Consider the following 21907-nt stretch of genomic DNA (forward strand, 5'->3'; position numbering starts at 1 on the left):
TCAAAGTGTCAAGTCAGTAAAAAGTTACTTTAGACAGTGAATAGTTTACTGAGTGAGTGCGGTCGTAGCCTAAGGAAAATGTATGAAACGGTCGTCTTTATTTTCCCTGAAATTGAATCCAACAGAAGAGACAAAAGAAAACAAATCCAAGGATCAAAACAATGTTGATTTTGCCCGTAGATATCTGACAAGTGATGAGGAAATGCTGCAACCCTGACAAGGATAAGCAACTCAGACGGCTGAATAGATGGTGTAGAAATATGCCTATTTCAGCTGATTTTCATATGTTTAAGCATTTCCCTTACAAAATACGACGGTCTGCTACTTAGAACATATTTGGTTTAAATTCTATAATTTAATTTTGTAACAGTTCAAGCATTACAGTCCATCGATTTAACAAGTTCGGCTAAATTGAGGGTCTCAAGGTCCTCTCATTCAGTCTATCCATGTGGCTTTGTCTGAAACCTTAATAGAAATAAGCACTTGATAAGACTGTCTGTTATTCCCATCTATTTTAGAGGAGCATGTCCCCGGCCCTCTCTACACAGTTGTCTGTCTTCAATGAGTACATGCTTTGAGAAAAAATTTAAAACCTTGAACCTTGAGAAAAGCAGTTTTAAAACAGTTAAGAGTGGCATGACATTATCAAGGCTGCTTGCTTGTACAGCGCTGTATCAAGTTGACCCAATTACTTGTCTGTCTGTTAACGTGTGTAAGGGTTTGGACAATTATTACTTTATAGGATCAGTTGCAAAAGTATCTGGAATGTTGAGTAATAATTTAGGGACCGGTCGTAACAGCTGGCAGGAAACAATCTTATCTAATCAGTAGAGGAATATCTTGAGTTTTTTCCCCCCAAATTCATCTCGATCTTGATTTTATGCAGCTGTCCCAGCAATTTGCCTGTCTGTATGTTACAAAAATGGCTATCAGACTTCAGAGACGGTTTCTGTGTTGTTTATCAAAAAAGTTCAAAGTCTGAAAGCGTTTATCGCGGTGGGACATCGCTCCTGACGGCAGTAGTCTCTGGTTTGGATGAGATTGAACTTTTGATAGGAAAGCAGATAATGTAAATAAAGCCATGGCTGCTGCAGCACTGATGGTTTTAATATGCTTGTTTGTTGTTTTGCAAAAATGATTATCATTCAGCAGTTTGAGTTCTTACTAGTATGTCTTGTCATAATTTGTTGGATTAAAAAGATTTCCATAAATTGAATGTTTTGAAATTATGCGCTTGTGTAGTTCCAAATTCATCTAAAACGGTCCTGATGAATCCACACTTTTGTCACATTGTTTTACATTGACGGACTTAAACTTAGGACAGGATGGCAGAATAACTGGGCTTTATGTCATGTCGCACTGATAATATGTCATGTTGCACCTAATAAAAGGAGAGAAAAAGAACAAGTGGGCTGTAAGAGCTGCTGACTGAAGTACGTGACTGTAGCTTTTCTATCAATATGCTGCCAGAGTTCTCAGTCACTGAGGGAAACTACAGTCTTGAATATAGAAACGACTTTAACAATGTGAGCTTTTTTATTCTACAATATCAAAATCAAAATGCAATTTTTAAAAGTCTTTTTTTTTTTTTTTTTTTACACACAGTCTTTGCATTTCTTCAGTTAGCTTCCCAGGTATATAAAAGGGTAGTCCTGACATGAAATGAAGAGGTAAAGAGTGATATCAGAGTGGAAGAGCGAGATAGTGAGAGAAAAGATAGAAAAGGTTGGTGAGAGAAAATGGGAAAGAGATGGGGAGACATGCCTTAGCTAATGGGAAAGCCTTCAAGTGAGACAGTAATCTGGGTAATATGTCAGGCCGCTTTCAGCCGGGGAACTTGACGTTTTCCCAATTAAGCACGGCTGCAAAGGCAGCTTTTTCCCTAATTGTTTAACATGTAGCCGAGCGGCCGAGCGGCGTGACCTGCACGCGCGTTCTGTACATCACAGCGCGGCGGTTGACGCGGACGTCCCACCGGGATGTCTACGCCTCGAACTCCCATCAGCCTCCGCTTACGTACTCGCACGTGTAAAGAAATACCTGTGGCTCTGTTTAAAAAGATGAGCTGTGGAGAGAAGAGGAGGAGGGATAATGAAGCTGTTATCAATACTGGAGGTTATCAGACATGAATAGTTTTGAAGGAGTCCATTTATCCTCATTATGACTCTAAACATGTCATTCACAGATCTGTTACAGCCCTGCTATTGACCATATGGACCAATTCAAATAGAGAAACCTGACTTATCTCCATTCGGGGTAATAAAACACTTCTCTTCCTGCCTGCGCTGTCTGTCTGTAAGTCCTGTAGTGTGCTCAGTTTTCACTGAGCCATTGTCAGATACGCTGCAGGGCTCACAGAAGAGAAATGTCCGGTTTTGGCCAATCTTGTCTTCAGTAGTTCTCAATCGGAGTGGCTGATCACCGCTGAGTTTCACTGTGTTTGGCCAGCTTAATGAAACCTTGATTTCCCAAACTCCCTCTCTGTATGTTTCTTCCTTCATCTCTCTGCCCAAAGTCTCTGTGCCTCAGCCATTGCCAGGAGCTGCCATTTGGTTTTGTTTGTAGAGTGCTCATAGCCAACTGAACCAACAAGCCGACTGATTAAAATGAAAATGGGCCCTCACTCTTGGTCCTCTATTTCTGTCTCTTGTTTTCTCTCTGTGCTTGGCTGAGGGAGCTGTGCTACATACATTCTCTTCTCATGAATAACGGTCATAAACCTTAATATCTACAGTCCTGCCATTTGACATAAAAACTTAATAAAATATAACAATTGTGCGGACGTCTGAGTGTGGGAGTTTTGCGTGTTTGGGGACTCAAGCTGCAGCACTTCAGCCAAGATTTAACTGCAGAAATGTGCATACAGTGCAGATTCTCATACGCAGAAATCCCCTTCTCATCATCTGCACACTTAATTATACAATGGCTCTGTGGTTTGGTTTCTTTCTAAAGTTAAGTATATAATATGATGTGATCAAAGAAGTGGAAATTGGTTCAAAGAAGCAGCTTACTTAAGAAGAGGCTCCACACATAAAAGAGAGAGTCAGTGTTTGAATTTTAAGGTTATTTATTAAAACGTCAATCAGTAGAGTGTCTCACAGTCGTCATTTTTATATTTGGGAGTTTCGTAGTAATGATCCTCAAAAGGAAATTGAATCTGGAACGTCCCATTTTCTACATTCTGTAGTGAAACGGGTTAAAATTCGGTCTCATTGTACACGAGAGAAACGTTTCTTTTTGTGCCAGCAGGAGAGCAGAGAGGCAGCAGTGGCAGCCTCTGCTGCAGACTCAGAAATCAGTGGGACTTAATGTCAGATTTTCACGTCCTCACTACATTGCTATGATAGGATGTAGGTTGAAAACTGGCAAAGTGGCCCTTTAAGTCACATTCGAAAAAAAAGTTCAGCCTCAACTCGGAGGCTGACTCATTATATAAGTGTCTCGTAGAGAGCGTGTGTCTATAAAATGATGAGTAATTTAATTATTTGTCTTTTTTGCATATGACTTTTGTGTATCTAAACTGCACTTTGATGCCTGGACAAACAAAACAGCACTATGGCATCAACTGCTTTAGCTTTTTTTAAATGACATTTGGCCAAGACTGTTGGACTCTGTAAAAGGACTGCAACTGGCTGAGCCTGTATCACAATACAGAGCGCTTGATGAGCGATGTCAGACGTTATCCACACCTGAGAACACACGCAGGCCAGTTTGAACACAATGGATGCAAAACAAAAGGCAGCGTTCGTACGTCGTCGCTGATTAGACGTCCGTAGATCAGTGACTTAAACTCAAACGAGTGGGACTAAATCACTGAGTCTGAAGAGCACAGAATAGGTCGGCACTGTGGCCCAGTTGAAAGAAAAGAATGATGGAAAAACCGAATCTATATTTTCTATTTTTACACAAGCGTCTCTCTCTAACAGGGCTCTGTTGGCTCATAGCCACTCAGGTACATGCTCAGACAAACAGAATGAGCCTCTTCAAACCTCTAGGTGCTGCCCTTATAAAAGGACAACGGCCGCCCACTTTTCTTCAGTGACAGGAGACGTTACCATGGATAGCTTCATCAGAGCACTCTGCAGAGTTCTGTGGTTCCCCCGCCACAGTCGACTGCATCGGCTACTCGCTGCTGTATGTGCAATGGAGCCGAGCGCACCCCTGCTGGTGTCACGCAACTTTCTCAGTTACTGGCTCCAGCACAAACATTTTGTCACACCCAAAAATCTGCCCACAGCTCCGCATCAAAGGATATTTATCTCTCTCCCTATCCAAGCACATACAAGTATAATGTACTCATAATTTTTTTGCTACTGGATGATACTATACCTCTCGGCCTCCTCTACTTATTTCAGCAGCCTATGCAATTCATTTTTCAGGGTGTCACTTTCTGGTATGACTGTGCACTAACTCTCCAGTCAGTTTAAAAAAAAAACTTTCCTTACATAATACATTATACATCCTGTTAAGACAGACATAAAGACAAACAATTAGCTGTCAGTATTACCCGAGTGTAGGAAAGGCTGTAAATTAGCCGTCTCTGTGGCAGAACCTTTCCTCCGTCACCCAGTTGGATCGAGCGCACACTGTGAGTTTTCTGCGCTCGTCATGATCACAGACCTTTGTGTGATAGCACAGGGCACAATGGGTGACATCCTTAGTAATCAGCACCTGCTGCCTGTGACAACAGAGGTATATCGGCAGATGACATGTCATGTGGTCGCACACTGTGTCATGATGTGTGGGTTTGATAGGAGGGAGAATGAAGGTGTGAGTCGAGACACGAGGAAGAGGAGATCTCAGTGGGAGACGGGAGAAGCAGTGGCTCACACGCCGAGCCGGCGGTTTGTGTGAATGGCTAATGACGAGCAAAGTCAGAGACAATTCTCATATGGGATAGGAAGTTATAGGCGTTAGCTAGCACCCTTCCAAATGCATCAAAGCGTGAATATCTCCTGTTGGCAAACTGTTACAGCACCTCCCACTGTTTGCGCAGATATGGTTTTCCGTGTGTGTCAGTGTGTGTGTGTGTGTGTGTGTGTGGCTCAACCTTCCTTATGTAGGCAAACCTAAATTTTGTTGCTCACTCGGGAGCATTGGTCTCGCCATTTAGATAATAAAACTGCACATAGACCGAGTGTATTAATTATAAAAATCCAGCGTTCCACTCTATACGGCATTGTTTCCCATACTCTTTATCTATTTCCTCTCCCGTGAACAGGGGTTCAATTAAATCCTTCATTATCATTTTCTGCTTACCTCCGGGTTGTCAGATGCAAATTGATCCTGTCTTTTCTACAGTTTTTAAATCAACATCAGCCTAAAGAAAAACAATGCCTCCCACAAGGTAACACTGTTTGTCTTTGATACGTAGAAATCAATCTGTCCCGCATTACTGCAGTGTCCATTTATGGTGGTGAAGCTGCAGTATCTGATAGCTTCAGAAGGCTTTGACCCTTTGTTACTGTATATCCCTGGGTGGGAATGAAGTAGTTAGCTCTGTTTGAGCTCTGGAGGAAGACACACACACACACAAACACACACACACACAAACACTGTCCTTGAGCATTTAAAAGACAGTCTAGTTGAAACAAGGAAATTTCTTTCTCTTCTGCATTTGTTAGAAGTTCTTAACAGAGGCAGAGGGAGTTTTTTTTCCTCCTGCTTATACATTTTAATTGTATTTGCTTCTGCTCTTTTATTACTTAAAATAAATTAAAGTTTTACTCCATTTCTAAAAGTCTGTGTACAGCTGATAGGCCAATAACTAAACCTCTGTAATTTAACTGAGGAGCTGATTTGAATTTTCCTTCAATCCTGACCAATTGTGCTTAAGGGACTCTGTGATATGAGGTGAAATCATCTGTTTAAGGATAATATCTATGATTTAAATACACGGCAGGGAATTGAACTCGCTTATGACATATTCCTTATAGTGCAGGGGGTTTCATTCATATTCATTCATCACCATTATGTGTGAGTCGGTATCCTTCAGTGACTCCCCATGAACTATACGCAATGTTTTGCTTGTGAATATACTGGCATTGCCTACTACTATCATCATCTACTGATACAGTCGACTGAACAGCGTGTAGCTACTAGAGGCCTGTGTGCATGAGCGTGCTTTGCTTTCTGGCTCAGTAGATTCTCTGCAGTTCATTGTACATGTACATTTTGTATAAATTGCACGCTGACAAAAAATACCAAAGTCTCGGGCTGCAACTAGTTTTTTAGAGGTTCAGGCTTGGTTTGGTGATTTGATCATCAGGTCATAGCTCAAGTCAAAGCTAACAAAAGCTGATAAAAAAATATAAATGCAGTAACAGAACATTTAACAAGGAAGACAGTCACTGTCCAGTAGGAACATGGTATAATACAAAGGGCAGCTGGGGGAAATGCTGATATCAGATTTAGTCAGGACTGAAGGTGAGCACAGAAGATCTTTTAGTACAAGGAGTTTACATCTTCATAACATAACATTAACTGCAGCCGTCCTGTCTTATATTGAATTACTACAAGGACGGTTTAATGATTAAAATACGTTAAAAGATTTACTTTGTTTTCACCGCCGAAAGACAAAAAAAACTGTGAAGTGCATTTTCAACACTGCTTTGCTTTTTTAAATGTTTATAGTATAACCCCCCTGCCTTCACTGAGGCTAGTCAAATATTTAGTGTTGCGTTAGCACTGCAGTGTACAGAGCTTGAACATGCACGATTCAACAGAGGCCCCGATAATTCAAGTGAATAATTCCGCCATGTCTGGGCTATGAAAATGTACCTCCGAGCATAAGCAATCGCTCTTTATATGAGAAAGTGGTCTCAGTCGTTTTAATGTTATTGTGATGCACATAGGAGGAGATACAGCTGTCAAGAGGCCAAATGTAGAAGCAAAGTTCAGTAGCAGGTCAACCCTGAAACAATTCATAGTTAAGTGACAGTGCTGTCATCAATAGCTGCGTTTCAGAGACACATTAGAGGGAGTCATTAGGGAGTCATGGTGAATGTCATATTAAGAATCCTCGTGTTCAAAACCTCATCCCGGCGTTGATGCTGTTGTTGTTCTTATTATTGTTCTTGTAAATCCCCAGCGTGACCTCGGGTGTCTATTTTTGGAAGATGCCTGCCAGTCCAATCATGCATTAGTTCATGTTTATGACAAAAGACAGTGGTCAGGAAGATTGTCACTTTCTCCTCTCTGGTGAATAATTTTTTTTTTTGCACAAATGAATCACTGAGTGTACAGCCTGGAAACTAATGCAACCACATATTGTAGGGTGTTGAATACTCAGCTGTCTCTTATGTTTCCAGCTTGAATTACAGAAAATGGGGCCAGCTCCCCTTTTTTTTTCTTTGGTTTTGATTGGTGAATAGGAAAATATAAATTGAAATTATCAATGGTGGTCATTGTTGAATCTGTTTTTGAACAGCTAAGAGAGCATTGAGGTAACACACTCAGCTCAGCATTTCAGGAACAATAGGAATGAAAGCAAAACACTTTATTGTTGGGCCTTTTTTTTTTTTATTACTCACACATAGCAGCCCTTCTTTCACAAAGCACACTACAATACATGCTTATTATGTACAAAACCTCAATTACAGTCGATATGTTGCGTTACTTTACAGATATGATTTATTCCTTTGAGTCACCACACCTATCAACACACAGACTTTGACTCCTATTTATACATTTCTGTTTATACACCCAACATATGTTTCCACTAACACAGACAATGAAACAAGGCGTTTGAAGATAACCAGAAAGCAATCAACATTTGGCAGCGGTTGTCAACCAGCGAATGATTTATGTCCGATTGCGGCTCTGGTTTGCCTCTCCTCCTGCCAGTCAGCGGTTCGTGTGTTGTTGTGAAGCAGAGGTGCTTCTCACGGTTTGATTGGAGTGGCGTGGAGCTGCAGCGCATGAAAAAAGAGACAGTGTCACCTTGTCACTCTCGGGCGTGCTGCCAAACTGCTGGCGGGGGGGCTGGAGCGGGCATGTTGCCGAGGAGGGGTGTGTGTGTTGAGCACTGTGGTGATGAATCATTGTGCTGCTCCACTCTCTCTCTCTCTCTCTCTCTCTCTCCCTTACCCCTCCTCTCCCCTAGTCTGTCCCACACCCCACCCTCCACCTCACCCCATCACTAACACTGTAATTATCTGCCTGTGGAGGGTGGGACATCTGCAATAACACTAGAGTTTGATCATCACGACGGTGACCGGCTAAAAAAAAAAAAGGAAAACGGTAGCCTGTTGGAGGGCGTAATTTAGGGTCGAATCGGTGATTTTGTTGTTCTGTGTGAGCGAGGATCTTCATTCTGTTTAGTATTGAGTCATTTTCATGAACAGTTCAGTCATTCTCAATCCCTGCGGATCACCTGGCAGCAGGTGGACCGCTCTCACATCTTTTAAAGACAGTTGCTCTATCTGAGCTCTCCTGAACCGGAGCTCTTCCTCCCCCTAAATCCCCCCCCCCCACCCCCACGTTTCCCAGGTCTGCACTTACTTGAAATCCTGCAGCTGATCAGGCGAGGGTTTATGTAAGGCACATCTGATCAGAGACTGAGGGTTGAATGTGAAGTCACCCAAGATCAAGGTCTGCGCCAAAATAGATGCTCCCATGGCAGCAGGGCTGTCACAACAGCCAAAGCATTGTCGTGGAGAGGAGAGGTGGGTGGAGGTGACCCTGAGGGACTAGGGGTGTTGGCGACGCACATGCTCAGGCGCAGCGATGGCTGCCGGCAAGCGGGAGTGATTGTGATGGTTTCTGATGCTCGATCATCCAGCAGCTCTATGGACTTTTACTCACTTGTTTACTGATGGAGTGAAATGAACACTACTCTGTTAAACAAGGTGCTGATTTATTAAGTGTTGACTGACTGTAGATTATACCCATGCAGTCTGGAAAAAAACTGTATATTTGTCAACTACTGGTTGGATTATGGAAATATATGGAAATGTACTGCAAATTGATGCATATTTTTTCGCTACTGATAAGCAAGAAGGATGTCAGTAGGATTATATGGTTTATACCATTTAGTGCTAAAATTATTAGTTGATTAATCGTTTAGTCGATTGATAAAAAAGACAATTAGATCATTTATTATTGTTCAAGTCATTTATTAAGCACAAATGACAACATTTACTGTTTCCAGTTTCTCTAATGTGAGGATTTGATGCTTTTCTCTGTTTCACATCATTGTAAACTGAAAATCTTTGGTGTTGGACTGTCGGTCGGACTAATCAAGCAATTCAATCTGTTTTTATAGACTAACACCTGAATTTATTAATAAAAGAGTAATTGACAGATTTATTAATAATAGTAAAAAATATGTGAGAAATCTCCTCATTCTAAGTCATACCATGTAAGTGCTGTGCAATCTGAAATAAGACTGTAGAAGACTTACAATCATAGCTCAATAGTACAACTGGAAGTCTTTGAGAACTAGTCCCCCACAGCCATGCAGTCTGTTGTGGGGGTTTGACTTTCTTTTCTTCTGAAATGCTACTTCACTTCTGAAGCTCACCCTGTTTGCTTTATTTCTCTTTCGTCAGATATAATCGACAACAAAACATCAACTGTCTACACGTTCGTTAACTCTCTCCTCCTCCTAGATCGCGTGTGGGGAAACAATACGTCGGACTGAAACTTTCACCGCTCCTCTTCTCCTAGTCGAGCCTCGGCAAGGCCACTGAACTGCAGCTCTAATTATCACCTGAGGGTGCTCACTCTTCTCCGAGGACTGTGAACCCCCCCCCCCCCCACACACACACACACACACACACACACCCACACACACCCAGTCTGTGCATTTAGGACCTGAGGCAGTCGGCGTGTGTACTAGCATGTGTCGGTCGCCTGTCTGTGTTTGCGTACAGTAATATTTGATTGCAAGTATATATGTGCATCACTATACGCTGACCAACATGTGTGCTGGCTGTGTGTACGTGATGGCGATGGTCCCTAGCGGATCGTCATGGTGCTGAGGTCTATTTAAGCACTTCTTAAGACAGCTGTGCTATTTGTCTTGCCGTGATTCCTGTGAAATGAGACAATATGAGAGACCAGTCGACATCTCATTTGAAGACTAATTAGGTTATTCAGAGGGCGGGCAAGGGGCGTGCATTGCATTAACGGTTTAATACGTGCTCTTTGAGATGATGAATATTGAGTCACATTTATATTGCATGGGTGAGTGAAAATACATAGTATTATGTGTGTAGGGTAAATGTTCCATCGAGGTCCTGGTGGAACGAATCTGCATATCTCAGCTTTAAAATTTTCATGATGTTTCTGGACGGATAGACTCTATATAGCACTGCAGCATGTTCGCTGACACACAGTTGATTCCTCAAATAAAAAAATATATATATAAAAAAAAGGATGACTGTGAAATGCATTTAGACAGCAGAGGCAGAAACATATGTGAAGTCAGGAGTGTGAAGTTCTGGAGATAAAAAAAAAAAATCTGAGCCTGTCTTTCTGTTTCTCCTTTCTAACCCCCTCTCATATAGACATGACAAGGTTAAGAGAAGGTTATAAATTTAAAGAAGTTGTAATGTGATGGCTGATTTGAATTTTGCACCAAGCAAGGCTAAGTTTTTTTTTTTTTCAAGCTAATGTGTTGGGCGTTAATTGAGCAGCCATGCGAGGGGAGATGACACTTCTTGCCAAACATGTTATCCTCACACAGCTTGCCCCTTTACAACTGTCTCTCTCATCTCTAGAGGAGCATCACAAGTGGAGGCTTGACTCATGTGCCATATAGAAAAAGAGAGAGAGAGCATGAAACAGTGAGAGAGAGAGAGAGAGAAACCCCTGAAGGGGCAGAAGAGTAGCGGGAGATCCTTCACATGACCTCCATGTACATCCACTGGTGCTACCTGGAGCACAAACATTGGCATGGCATCCAGAGGATATGGAAATTCACCCGTGTCAGCCATTATCATTTATGGCAGCTCATGGATTTGATATTTCTAGTCAGTTGTGATGGTCTAGTCATCCATGCGCACCCCGTGGAGAAGCAGAAAAATCCTGAAATAGAGACAAAAAAAGGAAAAAGTGGGGAAAATGAGGAAGGAGTAGAGGGAGTTTGACAGTGATAACCTCATCTTATAACCTTCTCTGTTAAGCCATCAGTCTTTCTGACCCTTGTAATTAGCACACAAAGCACAGGGATGGAAAGAGCTAGCTTCAATTGGTCCCTGTGAGACTCTGGTCTCAGCCTACAAATAAGATATTGCCGCATAGACAGTATTTTACTGAAAGCAGAGAATAGATTTGTCTCTTGGCAGACACAGCAAGTATTTCATCCAGGGTATGCCTGCAGCTTAGAGCCTTGTTGGTATTAGTGCGCCTAAAAGTTGTTGGGAGCTTACAGTCCACATGGGAATACTTTCACGATATCAATTACTTCAAACACACACACACAGGCACTCTCAGGGATTTACACACACATTTCCCGCAAGCAACAAGACAAAGAAACAGGTCGGTGCCAGTTAGGGAAATGACATGGCAACTGATTCTTGTTTTTTCTAATTGGCTAAATCTGTACTAATTCTGTTCTATAATGGTGGGAAATGAGCGTGATGCTGTAGGGAGACCTAAGTCTCTCCCCGCAGGGAGCAGGCAGCTCCACGCAGCACAGCACACCCATCTTCACTGGTACCCCCCGCAAGCAGCCCCAGGGAGTGGAGGCCAACCAGGTGAAGTAATTGAATAACTAACAGCAGATCACTATTTGGCTGACTCCAGCTCATTGGATAGACAGGAATGCTTAGACAGCTCTGGCTGGCAGGCTGGCAAACAGCGGACTGTATGGAAACAGGCTAAAAAAAGCCAGAGCTCAAGACTGAGGACTACGGTGGGTTGTGCTTGTAGAGCAGAGGATAAGGCGAGAAGCAGTGTAATCTCGAAGGGGACCGATTTACCACCATTTCTAAATTCTTCTTATCGTGTAGCTTAATGACTTTAATGACTTGTAGAAAAATTCTGAAAGCAGTTAAAAGGTTTTGAGAATCAAAGAAAGGCTTTGCAAGGTCAGGGAATTTTTTTTTTTTTTTTCAAGAGCAAGAGAGCCTGTACAGTCTGGTTTATGTGGAGTCCACTCAGGGCTGTGACTGCTTCTCTCCCAGCTCTTTGTCTTTGTTCCTGTAAAAAAAGGACAGGAAGTGTATGGCAGTATGGAGGAACTAGTTTACTTATTCATCAGGTTTTCAAGTTCTAGCGGACGCAAGGTTTCTCAGGGATGATAAATGGCATCCGAAGGCCCAGGTGGATGGGGAAGGGGAGGAGGTAAATAATGGAACAGCCTGACAAACAAAGGAGGCTTCATGATGCATTGTCTGAATGTGAAACAAAGCCACAGGTGTGTGTGTGTGTGTGTGTGTGTGTGTGTGTGCATTGACTGAAACTTTCCTTGTCTCTCCAATGGTGCCAGACCCCTGCAGGAGTATTTAGGCAGCTTTTGAAGTGAGACTTGCATCACCACCTCTGTGAAGTCACTGCATGGATGAAGTTGGCGCATTTGGGCAGGGATAGAAAATAGAATAAATAAATATATAAAAAACGGAACGTCCCCCCAGAGTGGAAATGTAACTCTAATGCAGCAGGAGGAGGTGGAAAGGAAAGCTATTAAGGATAAGCGAGGGCCTGAGGTCCACTCAAGTTTTACACTCCTACTCAGGGCTGCACCGTGTGTGTCCCTGATACACTCTCTCTCTCTCACACACACACACACACACATACACTCACATACACTCACACTCGTACACACACACATCCTCTCAACCTCCTGTTCCAGCTCCGTTCCGTCTGAACTCTCTCTCAGCGCTGAGCTGAGCAGACTCAAGGAAACGGTTCATTTAAATGTACATAATTTGCTCTCTGAGGCTCACTCTTGGTCCCACTGTTCCCCTGTGGCGCCACAGAGAAACAGTCCAGGAGAGACAGATAGAGAGAAAAGATTTTATCCTGGAAGAATGCAGTGGCCTGGACAGAAATACTGGCTGGTAAAAGCCAGGCAGGGTGAGAGCTTCAGGTACACTGGACATTTATCCCTTGGAGACTTTAATGCCAACACATGTTTTCATCTTGTCTCGCTACCAGATTCCCTATACTGGAAAAGCCCAAACACGATGCTGTGCATTTACCACAGTAAGGTGTAAAAATATATGTTTTGAAAAGGACAGAGCCCTCTTGAGAATTTAGCATCAAATGCATTTAGATGATTTTTTTTTTATATACCTTTCTCTGACACATGGGGGAAGATGCCACAAGAAATACAGTGTTTGCAGAAGGGTGCCCACACTGATACAAATGCCTAGGAACAAACCGATTGGTAATACAGGTAAGAGGGTGAGAGACAGGTAGCTGTGGGTGAAAAGAGGAAGACAGGAAAGAGGGGAGATTGGAAGAGAGTGAAAAGTGATTTGGCCTTTGTCAAAGTCAACACTTGGCCTTTTGCGGATCAGGAGGTGATTGTGTTGACTGTGTTGCACAAGCTAGTGTGCTGTCAGAGTGTGTAAGATGCACGTTGTTCCAAAATTACTGCAGGACATCAGAATGTCAGTCATCTGTTTGCTTGTTTCTGTGTGTGAGGGTTTTCATAACTTCTGGATTTATACAGGCTCAGTCTTTACGCTAACATTGACCCGTTTTAGCGTGGCGAGTGGCGAGTGACAGAGCTTTGAGCATTCGGGCTGAGTCAACTCATATCAAATAATGAGTAAACAACGAGAGGCATATGAGGGATAAACATCGTGCTTTTTGTAAATCTTGTCAGCATGACTCTCACTCACTGTGATAACTGGCTGAAATCTACCATGCTAATGGTATTTGTTAAAATAAATTTTGGTGACTACGCTCTCGTGGGCAAAAAGAAAAGCCCACTGACCCTGTTAGTCAGAAAGACAAAACAAAAGACTCACTGATCGATTTTCTATAGTTTTGTGGCTCTTATGTAATGCAGTAAGAACTGTTTGGAGGTTTATTTCATTCTTATGTTCTTGTTCTTACCCTCCTCTAACAGACAGGAACCGCTCTGCTCTCTTCTGTTACATGATAATGGAGCTGTAACAGTGTTAATGCGCTGTCTGCACATTCAACATCTCCTGAGGCTGATTCACAATACTGGATAACAACTGAAAGGTTTCTATTTTGAAGCAGCTAAAGGTAAACCAACTATTAATTCCTTGTTAGTTAAAAACTGATCTACATCTGTGTTTTCTGTCTTCTTTTTTCAGAATTTTGGGGGTATTGTATGGCTTTATTATAGACTCGAGAGTAGGGAGATGACAGGAAACGGGGGGCGGAGGTGGGGAATGACATGCAACAAAGGTCCCTGGATGGATTCAAACCGGGGATGTTGCAGTTCATGGTTCAGCTTCAGGCTTTCAGGGCCATGCCATACCTGTGCAGTGGAAACACAGTGGTGTCCTGCTCATAATACAGGTTTCTGATCATGGCTGCTCACTGCCAGTCACAGGTAATGTGCTCCAACATAATGTAATGCCAGAAATTACTAATCAGCACCAAGATTAATACAGTTTAACTAAATATTCCTTGAAAGCAGAGGGAATAGTGTTTAAAAAAAGACAGAACAGAAGGCAAATAACTGCTCCATTACTTCTGCCATTAAAAGCCTTGAAATTTGAGGCTGTTTACTTTTTTTTTTTTTTTTGCTAATGTTTGCAAAAGCTTATGAAGGCTGCAGAACAAAGCTCGAAGTCCGTACTCTCTGAGGACGTACATGTATCCGAACACTTAAAGAGCAAATTAGTTACAGATTGGTGCTTTAATTGCATTCTCTCTTAAACTTTATGTAAACAAAGCGAACAGTGCAAAAGCAATAACCTTGTCTACCTGTGCAGGAGATGCATATCTGTTTTATAATCATTTAAACACAAAGAAATGCACCACCGGTGATATTACTTGGAGATCAGTGTCCAGGGAGATATAATACACTACTATAAAAGATGCTCATCCAATTAATGAGGATTCAGTACCTCTGTTTGCAGCTTTAGGGCAGAGTAGGATGACTCTTCTCTCTGTAAAGATAACACATAATACTAATAATAATCTGGACATAATGTTACCAATCTCTCTCTATTATTGCATTAGTGGAGGTAAAAAGTTGCATCCACCTATTCCATACATTGGTTGAAAGGTGCGCTCTATCACAGGACTATAAACAGGTGAACGAATTCAATTCACCTGATCTGCATGTCCTCGTACCATGAGAGGAAATGGGATCACCTGCAGGAAACCCTCACAGACACATGGAAAAGCCCAACTGAGCCACAGTGCTGCTTACATGAAAAAAATTAAAAAATGTAAGCATTCTTTAAGTAACCAGATGGTGTAGATTTGTAAATATGTCTCACAGATACGGGCTCAGTTTCAATTAAAGCTGCAATAAGCAAATTAGACTATTGTTAATCCTGCTCTCATTGCCCCTCAGCTCATCTTCGAATCATTTTGTTCAGTCCGGTTCAAAGATTTGTCATCACTAACTATACGGTTCGTCTCCTAAGCTAAGCAGCTGCATCACTGCACTTCAGTACATGCAACAGTAAGTGAACGCATCGACGGTCATCGCCGATTCTGTCTTTATTTCAGTAGTGCGTTCATACCTGTTTCAGTTTCAGACTATCACACTCAGTTCAGTACAAAACTAGCTGATCTAAGAAACACTGTTATGATTAATAGCTCAGCAGCCAATTATGTATGACAGAGTTATCACATCATGAAAAGCTTTTAATGAGCAAGTAAAAAAGGTGTTAATCTGTTGACATGATCTGTTTGCCTATCCTCTGTCATTATTGTTGTTGCTATGACCTCTCCTGCGCTATTTACTTCTCTGATAGCACGTATGACATATACTGACAACAAATGATATATGACCCCAAAACATCCTAAATATTACTGAAAAACAATGTTATGTGCAAAGAATTAATGATGAATTAGTGAATGAACTGGGACCTCATTTGGATAAATTTGACAGATGACAAAGCAAAACATATTATTGGTTCAGATTTGGTGATGGTTTAGCCATCACTCAGATTCATGTATGCCTGCAACACTCATACAATGAAATTACAAAGAAGGATTGTGTATGAAATGCACGCACAACTTTCCTAGAACCTAAAACTAAATTGCAAATACCCAAAACTAATGTCCAGTCGTTCAAAACTTTCCTTCATGCTTTCCTATTATGTAAGCGGTATCAGTCTACAGTACATTGAACTTAGCCAACTATAGTAATTTATCACATTTCCATTATAATTAGTCAACTGTGAGCCTCATACCCGCCTCCAGGAACACAGTCAGTGGCTGCTTCACACAGCCAGAGAGCACCAGAAAAACATTGGCTGGCAATTGTGACTTCAAAATAGTACAATTTATCACTTGGAAAAAACAAAGATTATTGGGCGTAAACATTAAGACTGAAAAAATATTTTCATTTGCATGTTTATTTACAACAGTTTATTTTTATTTAATTCTCCAAAAAAGACAAAGACTTCTTTGGCAATAAGTTATATATAAAAACAGTATCAAATAACAACAAAATAAATAAAAACAGTTGTCTCTGTCTTTTGCAAAGAATTCAAATTCTGTGTTAGAAGAAATTTCAGTGGCCTTCATGATGAAATACATGTTCGGACAATTAATCTGGACTATAAAATTGCCTCTACATCTCAACGTGTGCAGGTTATGACCCAAAATTTAAAATGCTTTATAAATGGCCACATGGTGGCACCATCTAGAAAAAATATTAATTCTTTTGTCACTGAACATTTATTCTTAAGTAAACCTTAAATATGTTTTAATATGTATATGTATAAATATATATAATCCCATGAAAATAATAATTGAATTATTGTGTTTTCATTACCTTAGAATGAGCCCTTTATACAGAGGGAGCGGGTCCTCCTCTACGGAGGCCGCCATGATGCACTGCCATGTTTCTACAGTAGCCCAGAATGGACAAACCAAACACTTGCTCTATAGATGGCCTTTCACATTTCAGTTTAGTGGCCACCATTGGTTCTCTTCCACGCTTGGAGGGGGGAGGGGGGGGTTATTCAGTTAGTTGCGATCTGTACCTTCACTGCTAGACGCCACTAAATTCTACACACTGGACCTTTAAATGATTGACATCTTCCTATTAAAACTCTTTAATATGATCCAAAGCTCCAGAAAAAGCAAGAAAGTTAACCTTCAGTTGAGATTGTTTTGTCAACTCATCAATGCTTCCTTGGTTCTCAGCCTAATTTTACACAAAATGCCTCAAAAATCTGTTTAGTTTTTCAAGTGTCCTGCTTGCTAGAAACCTCTTGCAAATTGTAATGATCTCTAATGGAACAGTCCTGTAATAAGTACCACCTTTGTCACTTGTTGTTGAGGCTGTAGTCTCTGGTGGTGTTTTTAAAAATGAGAAGGTTGACAAAACATTCATTTTAGTAATGGAGTCCAGTAAAACATCCAAACATACCAGAGTGCTGCATCAATACACAAACAACTTAAATGGTAGTTACAACCCTGTTACAACTCTGCAGATGTCTAGGAACGAGGGAAGCAACACACTGCTGATGTGGTCAGGTAAGCGCTGCCATTTATTGTGTGGCGGGCCAACAATAACAAAAGTTACAAAAGTACAAGCTTTCTGCTTTATAGCTGAATGAGAGTAACCAACAGAAAATGGAGTCAATTGAGGTGAAGAACAAAGGGAAAGCACTGCGGGTGGCGCCAAATCATTAAACGAACAAAACAAAATACGCTTCCTAACCCAACAGATCCCCACTGGTTCACTACAGCTGAAAACAGCTGAAAGAAACGAAATAAAACCCTAACTGTCTGCAGCCACCCATAAGGCTTAGTGTTCAACTAGACAGTCAAACCCTACATGTGGTGCTGTAAGTAAAGAATGTATGAAAAAACAAAGTAAGTCTAATGCCCAGATCCCAAAACCACAAAACTACTGTCTCAATCGAGTTAACATTATTTCACACGCCAAAAGACCTAAGTTAACCTCAGAGCTAACTATCACACAAGTTAACATTACAACAGGGAGACACAGCTTTTATCTTCTTGAGTGGTGGATTGGGCAGGCTGGTGATTGGTGACTGGAACCAACAACGAAAAGAGGAAGGACCAGCTGAGGACTGGGAAGACTGGGGCACCAACACAGGTGGGCAGTCCGGAGGCATTGCCCGGAGGGGAATCCCTTCAGAGGAGCTGATGACACCCTAATTTACAAAAAGAAAAGACTGCACCACAGTAAAACATAACAATATAAATATTTATCACCCGAACCCGTATCATACAAATGTTTCCATCAACAATGTCATGAAACCTTTTTGCTCAAGCAGTTTCAACTGTGCAACTGATGCATTAAAAGGTTTTACATGTACTTGCAAACTGATGCAGTCACTGATGACTGATCAACAGAAGGGGCCACAGAGACCCTGAATCTTCCTTTAAACAGATTTCACCTCTTCCCACCCCCCCTCCACCTCCCTCAGGTTACTTTCTAAACAAATATGGACTCCTCAGCAACAAACTGTTTCTGAAATATGTTTCAGACTTACTGTAGTGTCACTGTTTCATTTTTTTTGAATGATCATTGTCAGCGTTGGAGTCTAATTAAGATCTGTGGGATCTGTGGGAAGATCTTCATTTTTTGCCATTAATATAGAGATGTAGACTTTACAAGATATTTTTTTTTAGCTTACGCCTTTATACAGTTATACTAGAAACCACAGGCTCAATTAGCTATAGCAAATACTCTGGCCTTTGGCTGAAACATTCAAGTCCTTGCCAAACTTTTCCGGTTGTCATGGCAACGGGTCACACTCTGACATTTTCGGTCGGGTACGTTTATCACCTCACACCCTCCCTGCTATGTATGCCTCTGACATTTTGAAAGGGGCGGAGTTGGCACTGGGTACAGAAACAGCTCTGGCTCAGGAGCCTCTGTTGGTGTCTTCTTGTGTTTGTTAATGAGCGGCATATACTGTATGTCTGTATACTCATGTATGCACTCTATATAGATTAATGTTGTCATGTGTTTGTTCCCCTCAGGTGCTGATTTCTCACTTAAGCTGTTACATCTCATCGCTGTGCATCTTCATGCCAAGTGCTGAGTTAAAAAAAAAAAAAAATCTGAAGTAGTGGTACAATGGAAGTTATCCATTTTGGAAACATTATAACTAACTCAGTCATGTTTGCATGATTCATTTTATCTCATATTGGATGCATGTGTGAAAAAAAAAATCTATTCTATTAATGTGCGTATGTGTTCAAATGTGTGTATACAGACCTTGTGCTTAAGCCTCTAGCCCAGTAATTGAAAATTGAATAGAACAGTGAAGTTTTGGGCTCATGGCTCATGGCCTAAATCGGCAGATGGCACACTGAATCTCTCCGTGGAACCATTCCCTCAAGTGTGTGTGTGTGTGTGTGTGTGTGCTAATGTGTATTTCTGCTTGTGTAACTCCTCAGAGACGAAGACTCCTGAAAGCATCCTCTCAACAATTTAAGTTTACGTCGGGATCAGCACTAGAAGTTGGAATCCAGATAGTGGTGGGGGGGATGGGGGTTGGGGGGGGGGGGGTATTGGTGTTGGTTTAGTTTTGTTGGCTGGACCGCAGGGACCAGAACTATAAACACGTATGTCTGACTGTCAGTGACTCGCTCACTGACTCACTGTGTATGCCTGCGTGTCACTGACTGAGTGATGAAGTTACACCATTGGTACGCCGAAGGCAGCTGTCTGGGAAAACCGAGTATCCCAGAATGCATTTCACACCAACCGGCAGCAATGGTTAAGATTTTGAGCCAGGCTAAGAGCTGTTGTAATTTTTTCGCTGTAGGACTTTTAATTTTTTTTTTTTCAGGCAAGAAAGTAAACATTTAGATTATTTGGAAATTTGCTCCAACGTTTTCACAGATGTGAGGAGCCGCTGGCTAGGTGAGACCAGCCGGTCGTCTCAGCTGCTAACAGCACGACTCCGGAGATGATCGGCCGGTCAACGTCTGTCGTCATCCTGGGGAGAACATGATCTGATGAACTGATCTGTGCGGCTCTTTGGTAATTTACTGCTGGCTCTAATGTCTCTGTAGCATTTTAATACATGATATAATTCCTTTTGGAAGATAAATGTCGGTCTCACAGATGAAATCTCACAATTGTAGCTGCCACATTCATTTGTTTGAATGTAAAGTGAAGCTTCATGTTTTTACTGGACAGAATAAGAGCGCTGCCTCTGAGGCTCTATATGTACACCATGTCACCACATTTCAATAAATAATGTATTAAAATGAACAGATCAGTCTATGTTAAATTTCATTTTGTGTTATTAAGCTAACAGTTTGGATTTTTATTATAGCTATATTACAGACTGAATAACATGATTTACTCCATCTCTCTGTCAATGAGGTTATTTTTTGTGAGAAAAAAGTGTCGGTGGAGCTTTGAGTTGAGACTATTTTGTCACAGTACAGTCAGGTAGTTGTATTGAAGCTGAGCTGCTGCTGTCAGCAGGCAGAATGACCGTACTGCGTCCTCCCGTCCTCAGAAGGTTGTACTCATGAGTGGAATTTGCCAAGTCCGAACTATCAAGAGAGAAAGTCTGAACTTGGCGTACTTTGTATTGAGAAAGGCTCTATGTCAAATTGGCTTCAGTCAAAGCCCAGCACACTTCCTGTATCCATCGTTTCAAATTAAAAGCCCTCTAGCGTTTCATACACGGTCCAGCCATATACTAGGTTTTGACCTACCCTTGTTTTCTCTCTCACAGGTGCTCTTCACCCATCTGTCATCCCCTGTGGTCTCCTTCACCTTGCAGAGACTCATTACCTCCTATGTTTATTTGAAACTTCATCTTATTCCCAGTCAATCCCCAGGTTAATGTATTCACTTCATGCAATGTCCTCCTGACTGTTTTGAGACCAGAATTAGCTTCAGGTTAAGGAAAGGGTAAAGTTGTGATCATTTTGGTTTAGTACAACTTGGTTCTTATTTTTGTCGTCTTGGACGTCATTTCTGTTGGTTATGATAACATTGTACTTGCTGAGATCAGGTACATGAGAACAATGTAGTCCAATGGGGAAGTAACTATGAGCTATCAGACAGGTTGTAAACCGGGCCAACAGATTATCTAAACCACTTTATTTGAGGGTGAAACCAAAACTGAACACAATATTGGAACATCACTTCACAGGAAAACTGTGTGCACACATTGACAGCAAGTACAGCAGGTAAAAGTTGAACCAGGAGGTTGGTATAATATATAAATAGTTTGTGTAATAAGTTTAGCATTTACCTTAGTCTTCACTTTGAAATAAGGTTGGCTAACCTGGCGTTTGTTTTAAACCTGTATGATCATCTAATCACTTGTGTTACTTGCACTGTGAGACTTTTCTAGATCTCAGCAATTAACTTGGTGAGTACAAACATTATTACTGATAGGAATGATACCAAAAAAATAAGATACAGGTTGTGATATACCTGAATTACCCTGAAAGGCTTTAGTAAGGGTTGAGATTGGGAAATGTGGTTGTGATTGTTAATGGATTGGTTCACAGTTTTTCAAGTCTGTCTTAAAACAATAGCCAGGTGCCCCATGTTTTTATTTTTTTATTCTTTTTTCTTTCTGTAATCATTCTTCCTGTTCATATTGGCCATTAAGAGATCCGTTCATATCAACAATAATGTATTTAAAGGTTTATTTTAAGCCAATTTGTGGCTTCAACTGTCCAAATTAGTCGAAACAAGTCAACATCTTTCAAAGTTGGTCTTTTTAGTGCCAGATTCCCTGAGGGTCCATCGAGACAACGGGGATTTTTTAATAAAAACACTATAATTGTGGAAGAAATCCACTTTATTTAACTAAATCAGATGGCTGAA

At 41.3% G+C, this 21907-nt stretch overlaps 1 long non-coding RNA gene across 4 annotated transcripts in view; it reads left to right on the forward strand.

Moving 5' to 3' along the window:
* LOC137201139 (uncharacterized) overlaps nucleotides 1-21907 on the forward strand; it is a 48835-nt gene that overhangs the window by 24496 nt on the left and 2432 nt on the right. For 2 of the 4 annotated variants that reach the window (XR_010932133.1, XR_010932134.1), the window contains exons 3-4: nucleotides 19949-20089; nucleotides 20799-20904. This is a non-coding gene — a long non-coding RNA (uncharacterized lncRNA). Of the gene's footprint in view, nucleotides 1-14026; nucleotides 20090-20798; nucleotides 20932-21907 lie in introns of those variants that run through there. The other 2 variants (XR_010932135.1, XR_010932132.1) reach the window with 2 other exon arrangements.

The sequence above is a fragment of the Thunnus thynnus genome, chromosome 17 (genome assembly GCF_963924715.1).
Source record: "Thunnus thynnus chromosome 17, fThuThy2.1, whole genome shotgun sequence".
Lineage (NCBI taxonomy): Eukaryota > Metazoa > Chordata > Actinopteri > Scombriformes > Scombridae > Thunnus > Thunnus thynnus.